The sequence below is a fragment of the Cebus imitator genome, unplaced genomic scaffold, assembly GCF_001604975.1.
Source record: "Cebus imitator isolate Cc_AM_T3 unplaced genomic scaffold, Cebus_imitator-1.0 Scaffold80, whole genome shotgun sequence".
Classification (NCBI taxonomy): Eukaryota; Metazoa; Chordata; class Mammalia; order Primates; family Cebidae; genus Cebus; species Cebus imitator.
The window spans coordinates 6,331,079-6,343,587 of record NW_016107395.1 but is presented as its reverse complement, the minus strand read 5'-3'; the positions used below and the strand labels follow the sequence as shown (position 1 = coordinate 6,343,587).

The window sequence follows — 12,509 nt, the reverse complement described above, 5'->3', positions numbered from 1 at the left end:
AGTACACCCCACTAGGCAACCAGTATCAGTGCTATTTATCTTATTTCTAATGGACTATTTTTATGCATATTGGTATACATGCCTGTGAGTGTATGCATATGTGACGTTGAAGGAAACACTTTGTTCAAAAATGCATAATGATTTTATAGAATCTCTGAAATGGAAGAAACCTTAGAGATCATGAAAGAATACATATTAGAAACTTTCCTCCTTTCAAGGACAAACCATTTAAAAAATAGTCTAATTATTAGAAATTCCATTTCTACACTAAGTTTAAAATCGATCTCTGTATAACCCAACTGTTCCAGTTAGGCCCTAGAGGGCTTTACACTCTGTTGACAATTCTTTAAATATGTGAAGATTGTTATCACTCATTGTCCCTTATAAGACTTGTCTTCCTTAAGAAAAATATTTATAGTTCTTTCAATCATTCCACATGTGAAATCACTGCCCTTATATTTGTGTATTCCATATTGTTGCATTCTCCCTTCAAATGTAGCATTTATCCCAATGACAACCACACAGATGTGTTCATTCTGATGCAGCATTTAGTAGAAGGATGACTTGCCTTATTTAAATGGATTTAGCTCTTGGGAGAGCTATGCCTCAGGGCTAATGCTTATTGGATTTATTCTTAAGGGAATCTATATATCCTTAGTATGTGAACTGCTAAGTCATTTTATACTTGTACAGTACTTTTCAGCTTAAAGTCACTTTCCATTAATATTTTTAAATTTCTGTTTTTTTAATTTCAGCTCACGATTTTAGCCTGCCCAGATTTTATGGAATTTCACTTCTCTTCTCTTGTAAAGTCAGTTCCCTGCTCATATTTGTGTCATCTACAAAATTGATGAGAACATATTTTCTATCTTTGCTTTTTGTGGTGTATGAGATAGTAGCCAAGTGAAGCCTTTCTTGGACTTACCTCAAGAAATAGCCATGTAAGGTTATAGTCAATATATGAATCAAAGCTTTACAGGTAATATTGTTTCAAATGTCTCTTATGGCACTGTCTTCTGGACCAAATTCTCTATTCATTTGGCCAATTAGTGTGCCAGTGACTTTGTATAACACTAACCACTCTCCTATTCTTTGGTAATGTAATGGTCATATTCTTTTAAAGTATGACACTTTCATTTAGTAATATGTTTTCTTAGCCAGAAAGTATATTTCCCAGCCTCCTTATTAGTTTGTGTGGCCATGTGACTATGTCTGGTCAATGGGATGACAGTCAAATCATCTGTGTATTTTCCTTCTCTTCCTACTTACTGGGAGATGACAAGTGGAATGGTTCCCTTGGACCTGATGGAAGCCATGTGTCAATTATAGAAGTTTCTATCCCAGTCTTCTACTGTCTATTTTCATTTTTTTTTTTTTAGACAGAGTCTTGCTCTGTTGCCCAAGGTGGAATGCGGTGGCATGATCTTGGCTCACTGCAACCTCCACCTCCCAGGTTCAAGCAATTCTTCTGCATCAGCCTCCCAAGTAGCTGGGATTACAGGTGTCCACCACCTCACTTTGCTAATTTTTATATTTTTAGTAGAGATGGGATTTCACCATGGTGGTCAGGCTGGTCTTGAACTCCTGACTTCAAATGATCTGCCCACCTCGGCCTCCCAAAGTGCTGGGATTACAGGCATGAGCTACTGTACCTAGCCTACTTTCATATTTTTAGGTAACTTTAATACAGCTGCTTAACTAACCCAGATAGCAGGTGAGAGAGAAGAATGATCAAGTGTCTGATATGTGTACTATTTATCTTCCAATTTAGCAACTTTATCTTTCAATACTAATTTATGCCAATAGATACTTCTTGTTTTTCCCCTAAGTTCACATCAGACGGATAATACATCAACATTGTAACAAGGTTGGAGGGAAGCACATCTCATAATAAATGTGAAAACCCTATCATCCTGCTTATAAACTAAAAAAGGATCGATAGGTACTTCTCTTACATGTGGATACTTTAGAAATTGTTATCTATCAGTCATTCATAATCTGATGTCTAGGAATATAATGATAGAACACAATAAATATATTGTTGACAATAGCAGAGCTCAGAATAGTCAGAATTTAGACTATGGATGAGTTGAATGGGCAGCAGATATTTAGTTTTGGAGAATAGAGTACTTGACTAAGAGTGTCATTAGGTGAAATTAATAGATTTACATAGCTGTAAATAGGTCATTATCAGAGCTCTGTGTAATTGAATGAAAAATGGAAAGGCAAAAGTCCAGAAAAAGAAAATTTAGCAGGATCAAAAGTTAATTTTGGCTCCTTTGCAGTTTTGGTCAGAGATCTACTCGTATACATTGCATTTTTGTATCACATCCTACATATAGGGAAACATAAGTCACCAAGGCATATTTTTGGCTTTTTGTGACACAAGGGTTAGTGTCTAATGAGAGTCATAAGGAAAATCTTGCAGGCTAGAAACATTAGTCAACCCCAGCTCAGCCCAGGCCCTATGTCTGATAGACATACAATGCTGTCTACCCTACATCAGAATCTACAGTATGAATTTAAGGAACAATAATGAGAGAGAAGGGAAAAAAAAAAGAATCAACAACAAAAACAATGAACAGAAGGAAGGAATTGTTTACCAGACAGTGCTATGGGAGGGAAATTCACTCGATTTTGTTTATATGACTCCTCACCTTGATTCTACTTCTCTATCGCCTCTTCTCTATTTTAATAAAGATAGGCCTTTTAGGTTTCTCTTTTTGTGACCTAAGAAATTTATTCTGATGAATGTTAATGAAAAGGTTGTTGCTTGGAATGTTGAAGTTATTTTAGTGTACTTCTGACAATGAGTGCTATTTTTCAACAGAAAGAGAATTTGCAGCTATGAAACTAGAATAAGCAAACAGGCAATGCCATTTTATCCTAATAGTAACATGTAAGGTGTTACTATGCTAAAAGTCACCAGTATCAACACATCACCTTGAAAGAATGAAGGTGCATGGTTGAACTAGAAGCAAAATAAATTTTACATGAAATACAGGATTTTCCTTCCCTCATCCCCACTTGCTCTTTCTCTTTCCTGAAAGCATCTGCTGTTGAAAGAGCTTGCCAAAAATGTCACTGCCAGATTTTGCTGGGCATAGTCTCTGATCATTTCCAAATGACAGAAAATCAGCTGTGGGATTTAGGCTCTAAGTAATCATTAACCATAGGCCCTGTATTGACTGGGAGGAAAATATAATGTTCTTAATCTGCCTGATCTGAAAGGTCAAGCTGTGCCACATGCTGCCTGCTCCCAAGGATTCAATACCAGCCGCAATGACTGCAACAATAAGGCAGCTTTGCCCTAAAAGATAACACATTCCATTCCCAGTGGTAAGAAGTACAAGCACCCATGTACATATTCTTCATGTCAGACTGAAGGCATCAATAGCACTTTTTTTTAGAGATGAAAACCATGGGGAAAGACTCAGATATTAGCTTTATGCAATAAAAGAAATGATGATGCTGGCATTCATCAGTACAGAAGTCACAAATTTCTTTTTTTCTGTCTCTTCTAATTGAATGTCCACCTTTGCAATATAGTCATATATTCTTCAGGAGAAAAGGATGCCCAAATTCTTCCCAATTTGTTTTTTAAACATTTATTAAACCGATGGTATTCAAAGACCAGAATTTACTTAAAATTTCTATTTCAATAGCTATTGCTGTCAAAGTATCTAAGTGCCTGGTTCTTTTGTTGGAATTAAGATATTTGTCATTATAGATGTAATGAATCAGAATTTCTGACTTGTAGTTCAGGATGTGAGGAGCTTAGGAGTCACAACCTCATCCTAACGAGAAGTAGAAGGCTGAACAAACTGAAACATTAAGAACTCTTCTTAGATCTGTCAGGGAAGTGTGGATACAGGATGAAATGCTACCCCTAAAATTGGAGAAACAGAAAGGTGGCTGCAGAGAATCACAACTTCCAGAGCAGAAGGCTGTGAGCAGAAGCCTCCACAGGAAATAAAGCTGGAGTAGGAAAACCTGAAGTGTAATTGAAAAATTATCCTGGAGGCTCAGCGTAGACAAACCTAAGAGATTGATGAGTTCGTGTCCTTTGTAGGGACATGGATGAACCTGGAAATCATCATTCTCAGCAAACTGACACAGGAACAGAAAATCAGACACCGCATGTTCTCACTCATAGGAGGGTGTTGAAAAATGAGAACACATGGACACAGGGAGGGGAGTCACACACTGGGGTCTGTAGGGGGAACTAGGGGAGGGACAGCAGGGGTTGGGGAGTTGGGGAGGGATACCATGGGGAGAAATACCAGATATAGGTGATGGGGAGGAAGGCAGCAAACCACATTGCCATGTATGTACCTATGCAACAATCCTGCACAGATGTACCCCAAAACCTGAAATGCAATAAAATATATATTTAAAAAAAACACTAGGGGAACTCAGGGGTGTGCGTGTGTGTGTGTGTGTGTGTGTGTGTGTGTGTGTGCATGAGAGAGGGAGAAGAGAGAGAGAAAGATGAAGAAAGAGAGACTTTGTGAGTTTTATTTCTAGGAGCTCTACCAGGTCCTCACAGTGAAGATCAGTGAGAAATTCCCTTGTGCTTCTGGCATGGGGAGGAGAAAAGAAACCATTCTGAAATACATCAGAGCACCCTGTTCTTCTTAACAGAAGTTAGCAGTCCTGTTCTCAGGAGAAACTGTTTTATCAGAGCCTAACGTAGGGCAGGGAAATCCAACTTCCAGCCAGCCCTCTCTAGCCATTCTGTCACACCTGAAGCAAGATAAAGACTGAAATGGGGTACAGGCCCGCCAAAAACCTGAGACCTAATCTTAGGTCTATGGAATGCTTCTCCTTCCCTGACATCTTACCACTAAAGGCCGTTTACTGCAGTTCCTTTTACCCAGTACCTCGTGGCCACCCTTGACAAAAGATTATAACTCATTATAAAAACGAAGAAACTGAAAAAGCATCAGAATCTGTGTCAGATATGGCAGTAGTGTTGGAATTATTGGACCAGGAATTTTAAAAGACCCTATGGTTATATATGCTAGGGGCTTTAATGGAAATAGTGGACAACATGCAATAAGACGTAGATAATGTCAGCAGAGGGATGAGAATTCTAAGAAAGAATTGCCTGTACATATACTCCTTGTATCTAAAGTAAAAGGTGAAATTACAAAAAGAAAAAAATGTGCTAGAGATAGAATAAAAATGTAACAAGATGAAGAATGCCTTTGATGGCCTCATTAGTAGACTGGACATGGCTGAGGAAAGAGTCTCTGAGCTAAAGGATATGACAATAGAAACCTCCAAAACTGAAAGGTAACATGAAAATACAAGAACAGAATATGAACTGAACAGAATATGAACGGAAACAAGAACTGCGGAACAACTAGAAATGATGTAATGAGAGAAAATGAGAAAGGAACAGGAACAATATTTGAAGAAACAATGACTGAGACTTTCCCCAGTTTAATGTCAGACATCAAACCGCAGATGCAGGAAGCTCAGAGAACACAAAGCAGGACAAATCAACCAATCAAACAAACAAAAAACAAAACAAAACAAAAAAACCCTAAAGAACAAAAAACCTTAACCACCTAGACTTATTATATTCAAGCTTCAGAAAATCAAAGATCAATTTGAAAAAGCCTTGAAAGAAGCCAGGGAGAAAAATACCTTAACCACAGAGGAGCAAATATAAGAATTATATCTAACTATGCAGAAACCATGCAAGTAAGAAGAGAGTGGACTGAAACATTTCAAGTGTTGAGAGAGAGAGAAAGAAAAATACTAACCTAATGTTAGGTACTCTGAAAAATTACTCTTTAACAGTGAAGGAGAAATAAGGATTTTGTCAGACAAAGATTGAGGGAAAATTTTGCCAGTAGACCTGCCTTGCAAGAAATATTAAAAAGACTTATTCAAAGAGAAGGAAAATGATATGTCAGAAACCTATGTCTGCATAAAGAAAGGAAGATCATCAATGAATGAATAAGTAAAGGTAAGATGAAAACTTTCATCTTTCTTTTCTTAACTAATAGAAAACAGTTTGCTTCAAATACAACACTGTATTTGATTATGCATGCCAATGTGTATGTAATATATAGCATATATATTCAAGTGAAATAAATGTCTGCAATAATACAAGGGATAAGAGTGAGAAATGAAGAACATTTTATCATTATAGATAACTTGAACAATCCATGAAGTAGCATAGTATTACTTGAAACTGGACATGGATTGGTTGTAAATGTGAAACGGAAATCACTAAAAGAGGTTTTTAAAAGGGGTTAATTTATATATTAAGAAAGAAGATAAAATAGAATCATTTAGAATGTTCAATTAAAATAACTAAAGAGCCTGGGAAACCAACTGAGAACCTGTCTGTACAAAAAATTTTAAAAGTTAGCCACGCGTGGTGGTACACACCTGTAGTCCCAGCTACTTGGGAGGCTAAAGTGGAAGGATCACTTGAGCCCAGGAGTTCAAGGCTGCAATGAGCTATGATCATGCCACTATACTCCAGCCTAGGTGACAGAGTGAGACCCTCTCTCAGAAAAAANAAACTCTGTCTCAAAAAAAAAAAAAAAAACAGATAAAAATGGATCATATTTCACAGGTTCTAAGGATTGGAAATGAAAAAATAAATAAAATGGATCATAGATCTAAATGTAAGTTGTAAGTTAAGTGTTAAAACTATAAAATTTCTAGAATAAAATATAAATGATAACATTTATGATCTTGGCTTAGGCAAAGATTTATTACCTAGGACACAAAAAGCATGAACCATAAAAGAAAAAAATTGATAAAATAGACTTCATCAAAATTAAAACTTTTACTTTTTTAGAAACCACTGTTAAAACCATGAAGAGACCACTACAGCTTAGAGAAAGTAGTTTCAAAACACAAAGACTTTTATCCAGAATGTATATAAAACTCTTTTTTGTTGTTGTTGAGATGGGAGTCTCCCTCTGTCACCCAGGCTGGATGTAGTGGCGCCATCTCAGTTCACTGCAACCTTCGCCTCCCAGGTTCAAGTGATTCTCCTGCCTCAGCCTCCTGACTAGCTGGGATTACAGGTGCCTGCCAACATACCTGGCTAATTTTTGTATTTTTAGTAGAGATGGGGCTTTACCATGTTGGCCAGGCTGGTCTCAAACTCCTGACCTCAGGTGATCTGCCTGCCTCGGCCCCCCAAAGTACTGGGATTACAGGAGTGAGCCACTGCACTTGGCCAGAATATATATAAAACTCCTGTTGAAACTGGCAATATAGCAAGACGACATCTCTACAAAATAAAAATTAGCCAGGTATGGTGGCACTCACTTGTGGTCCCAGCTACTTGGGAGGCTTGAGGTGGGAGGATTGCTTAAGCCCAGGAAGCCGAGGCTGCACTGAGCCATGATCATGCCCCTACACTCCAGCCTGGGCAATACAGTGAGACCCTGTCCTAAAGCATAAAAAAAAAAAAAAAAAAAAAAGCAAAAATCAGAAAAAATGTACATGACAAATATAGGAGAAAAGAACACGGTCAACAAATAGAAAACAGTAACAAATATGGCCAATATTAGTCCAACTATATCAATAATCATTTTAAACGTCAATGGCCTAAATAAGCCAATTATATGACAGAGATTGTCAGAGTAGAATAAGAAAAACAAAAACAAAACAAGACCCAACTATATGTTGTCTATAAGAAATCTACTTTAAATATAAAGATACATGCAGATTAAAAGTAGAAGGATAAAGGGAGATATATTATGCTAACACTAATAAAAATAAAGTAGTCATAGCTATCTTAACTATTAACTTTAGACAGCTGACTTCAGAACATGGAAGATTATCAAGGATAAAAAGAGCATTACATAATGATAAAGGGGTGAATACTTCAAGAAGACAAAACAATCCTTAATGTGTAGGTGCCTAAGATGGAGCATCAATAAATGTGAGACAAAACATAAGAGAACTTCATGAGAAATAGATTAATCCATTATTATAGTTGGAGACTTAAAAACTCCTATATGGCAGGTGAAAATATCATTAAGGACATAGTTGAACTCAAAAGTACTAACAACCAACTGATATAATTGAAATCTATAGAAACATTATCAAACAACAGCAGAATACACATTCTTCTCAAACTCACAGGGAACACCTACCAAGATACACAATTTTCTGGGTTATAAAACATGCTTTAACAAATGTAAAAGAATAGAAAACCTACAATATTTGCTCTCAGATGGCAGTAAAGTTAAACTGCAATTCAATAATAGAAAGATAGTTGGAAAATTTCGAAATTCTTGAAGATTAAACAACACACTTCTAAGTAACATGTGGGTCAAAAAAGAAATCTCAAGAGAAAGTAAAAATAAATGAAAACACAAATTATCAAAATTTGTGGAATGTGGCAAAAGCAGTGCTTAGAAGGAAATTTATAACAGGAAATATATATGTTAAAGTTCTAAAATTAATAATCTAAACTTTCACCTTAGGAAAACTAGAAAAAGAAGAGCAAATTAAATCCAAAGGAAGCAAAAGAAAACAAATAATTATAAAAAATTAGAGCACAAATCAATAAAATGGAAAACAGGAAATTAATACAGAAAATCAATAAGACTAGAAGCTGGTTCTTTGAAAATATCAATAAAATTAATAAGCTTATAGCCAGGATAACTAAGGAAAAAAGCAAGAAGACACAAATTACTAATAACAGAAATGAAAGAGGAGATATACGGATCCTATGGACTTTAAAAGGATAATAAGTAGACTTTGAAATTAAAAATATATTAACATTTATAGTAACATCTCCCAAAATAAAATACTTAAACATTAACCTATTTAAATATGCATAAGATATATAAGAGGAAAACTAAAATTTCATTAAAGATATCAAAGAACTAAAAAGAGAGATATTCCATGTTCATAGATAGGAAGACCCAGCATTGTCAAGATATCAGTTCTTTTCAACTTGATATATAGATACAAAGTAATCTCAGTCAAAATCCCAGAATGTAATTTTTTGAATATCAATAAACTGATTTTAAAATGTATGTGGAAATACTGCTCCAGAATAGCCAACTCAATATTGAAGAAGAACAAAATCCGAGGGCTGACATGACCCAGCTCCAAGAATATAAAACTACCGTAATCAAGACAGTGTGGTATTGGCAAAAGAATAGACAAATAGATCAATGGCACAGCATGGAGAGCCTGGAAATAGACTCACATAAATATGGCCAACTGATATTTGACAAAAGAACAAAGGCAATAAAGTGGAATAGATGGTATTTTCAACAAATAGTACTGAAATGACTCGGCATCCAAATGTAAAACAATAAATCTAGACCTGACATCCTTCACAAAAATTAACTGAAAACAGCCCATAAACCAAAATGTAAAACTCAGAGCTGTAAAATTTCTAGGAAGCAACATGGGAGAAAAGCTAGGTGACTTTGAATATGACATTGACTTTTTAGAGACAACACCAAAAACACTATTCATCAGTGAAAGAATTGATAAGTAGGAATTGATTAAATTTAAAAATTCCTACCCTGGAAAAGACAGTGCCAAGCAAGTATGAAAAATCACATACTAAAAGAAAATATTTGCAAAAGACACATCTGATAAAGGACTGTTAGCCAAAATAAAAAAGGAACTTTTAAAACTCAAAAAAAAGAAAGTGAACAAACTAAATTTAAAAGTAGGTCAAAGATCTTGACAGACAGCTAACCAAAGAAGATATACAGATGGCAAGTAAGCATAGGAAAAGATGTTCAACATCATATGTTATTAGGAAATTGCATATTAATATGACTGAGATACCACTACACGTTTATTAGAATGGTTAAAACTCCAAACTTTGACAACGTTTAAATGCTAATGAGAATAGAACAGGAACTCTTATTCACTGCTGATGGAAATGCAAAATGGTGTGGCCACAATGGAAATATTTGATAGTTTCTTAGGGAATTAACCATATGCTTTGGTAATTGTGATTTTGGTTATATACTCAAATTAGTTGAGAACTTATGTCTACACCAAACTCTATATGTAAATATTTATAGCAGCTTTATTTATAATTGCAAAAAACTTGGAAGCAACAAAGATGTCTTTCAGTAGTTGACTAGATAAATAAACCTCAGTATAAGCAGACAGTGGAGTATTATTCAGTGCTAAAACAAATGAAATAATCAAGCCATGAAAAGAGATCTAAGAAACATAAATGCACATTACTAAGTGAAAAAACCTGAATAATTAGATTGGCATTGTTTCAAGCAGCACCATGAACATGGTTTCTGGCACATCAAGTGGCATTAAATACATCTTTATTGAACTAAATGACCATTTCAGGGAAATAGGGAGACAGTCCAAAGAAGCCTTATGGATACTTTGACTAGTAAATTTGAAGTTTTCTGAGCAGACCATCAAGCGACAAGCCAAAGATTAAAGCTCAGATGCACATGATGAAAAGTCTTCCTTTGAGTAATAAATTGAGTCACTGCTGGATCAAATCACTTCTCTCTTGTGCTAACACATCATTTCCTTCATCAAAATGCTGCTGATAGGATTTGTTCACCCAACAGATTATCAGGATTCCTGGCCTTTCCAAAACATACGCCACCTATAATGTGATACTATTTTCAACATACTGAGGAAAATGGAGTGGCTACTAAAGGAGATGGCTCTTCTTTATTTGTGGTTCACCACTGTACAGGAGTTCCTCATTTCACTGAAGATGCCAAGTATGTGTGGTATTTTGTGTGTATGTGTGTGTGTGCAGCCGGTTGATTTTATCCTATCTTTCTTTTGTTTGTTTGCTTTTTTTTTTTTTGAGATGGAGTCTCGCTCTTTCGCCCAGACTGGAGTGCAATGGTGCGATCTTGGCTCACTGCAACCTCCACCTCCCGGGTTCAATTGAATCTCCTGCCTCAGCTTTCTGAGTAGCTGGGATTACAGGTGGGCACCACCACACCCAGCTAATTTTTGTATTTTTAGTAGATATAGGGCTTCACCATGTTAGTCAGGCTGGTCTTGAAGTCCTGACTTTGTGATCCACCTGCCTCAGCCTCCCAAAGTACTGGGATTGCAGGTGTGAGCCACGGTGCCTGGCTGCTGCTTCTTTTTTTTTTTTTTTAATTGTACTTTAAGTTCTGGGATACATATGCAGAACATGCAGGTTTGTTACATAGGTATACATGTGCCATGGTGGTTTGCTGCACCCATCAACCTATCATCTACATTAGGTATTTCTCCTAATGCTAATCTTCACTAGGCCTTCCACCCCCTCAACATGCCCCAGTGTGTGATGTTCCTCTCCCTGTGTCCCTATGTTCTCATTGTTCAGCTCCCACTTATGAATGAGAACATACAGTGTTTGGTTTTCTGTTCCTGTGTTAGTTTGCTGAGAATGATGATTTCCAGCTTCATCCATGTCCCTGCAAAGGACGTCAACCGATCCTTTTTTATGGCTGCATGGTGTGTATGTGCCACATTTTCTTTATTCAGTCTATCATTGATGGACATTTGGGTTGGTTCCAAGTCTTTGCTATTGTGAACAGTGCTGTAATAAACATACGTGTGCATGTGTCTTTATACTATAATGATTTCTAATTTTTTGGGTATATACTCAAAAATGGGATTGCTGGGTCAAATGGTATTTCTGGTTCTAGATCCTTGAGGAATTGCCATACTGTCTTCCACAGTGGTTGAATTAATTTACATTCCCACCAACAGTATAAAAGCATTCCTATTTCTCCACATCCTTTCCAGCATCTGTTGTTTCCTGACTTTTTAATGATCACCATTCTAACTGGCGTGAGATGGTATCTCACTGTGGTTTTGATTTGCATTTCTCTAATGACCAGTGATGATGAGCTTTTTTTCATATGTTTGTTGGTCACATAAATGTCTTCTTTTGAGAAGTGTCTTTTCAAATCCTTTGCCCACTTTTTCATGGGGTTGTTTGTTTTTTTCTTGTAAATTTAAGTTTTTTCTAGATTCTGGATAGTAGCTCTTTGTCAGATGGATATATTGCAAAAGTTTTCTCCCATTATGTAGGTTGCCTGTTTATTCTGATGATAGTTTCTTTTGCTGTGCAGAAGCTTTTAGCTTAACTAGATCCCATTTGTCTCTTTTGGCTTTTGTTACCATTGCTTTTGGTGTTTTAGTCATGAAGTCTTCGCCCATGCCTATGTCCTGAATGGTATTGCCTAGGTTTTTTTCTATGGTTTTTATGGGTTTAGGTCTTACATTTGAGTCTTTAATCCATCTTGATTTAATTCTTGTATAAGGTATAAGGAAGGGGGTCCAGTTTTAGTTTTCTGCATATAGCTAGCCAGTTTTCCCAACACCATTTATTAAATAGAATATCCTTTCCCCATTGCTTGTTCTTGTCAGGTTTGTCAAAGATCAGATGGTTGTAGATGTGTGCAGTAATTAATAGCCTATGAACCAAAAAAGCCCAGGACCAGATGAATTCACAGCCAAATTCTACCAGAGGTACAAATAGGAGCTGGTACCATTTTTTTCTA

General features: G+C 36.2%; 1 non-coding gene across 1 annotated transcript; it reads right to left on the bottom strand.

Moving 5' to 3' along the window:
• Window positions 1-1,833: 1,833 nt before the first annotated feature.
• Window positions 1,834-1,936, bottom strand: LOC119471990. The gene has a single exon (XR_005201087.1). It is a non-coding gene; the product is annotated as a small nucleolar RNA U13 (small nucleolar RNA).
• Between the last annotated feature and the right edge of the window lie 10,573 nt (window positions 1,937-12,509).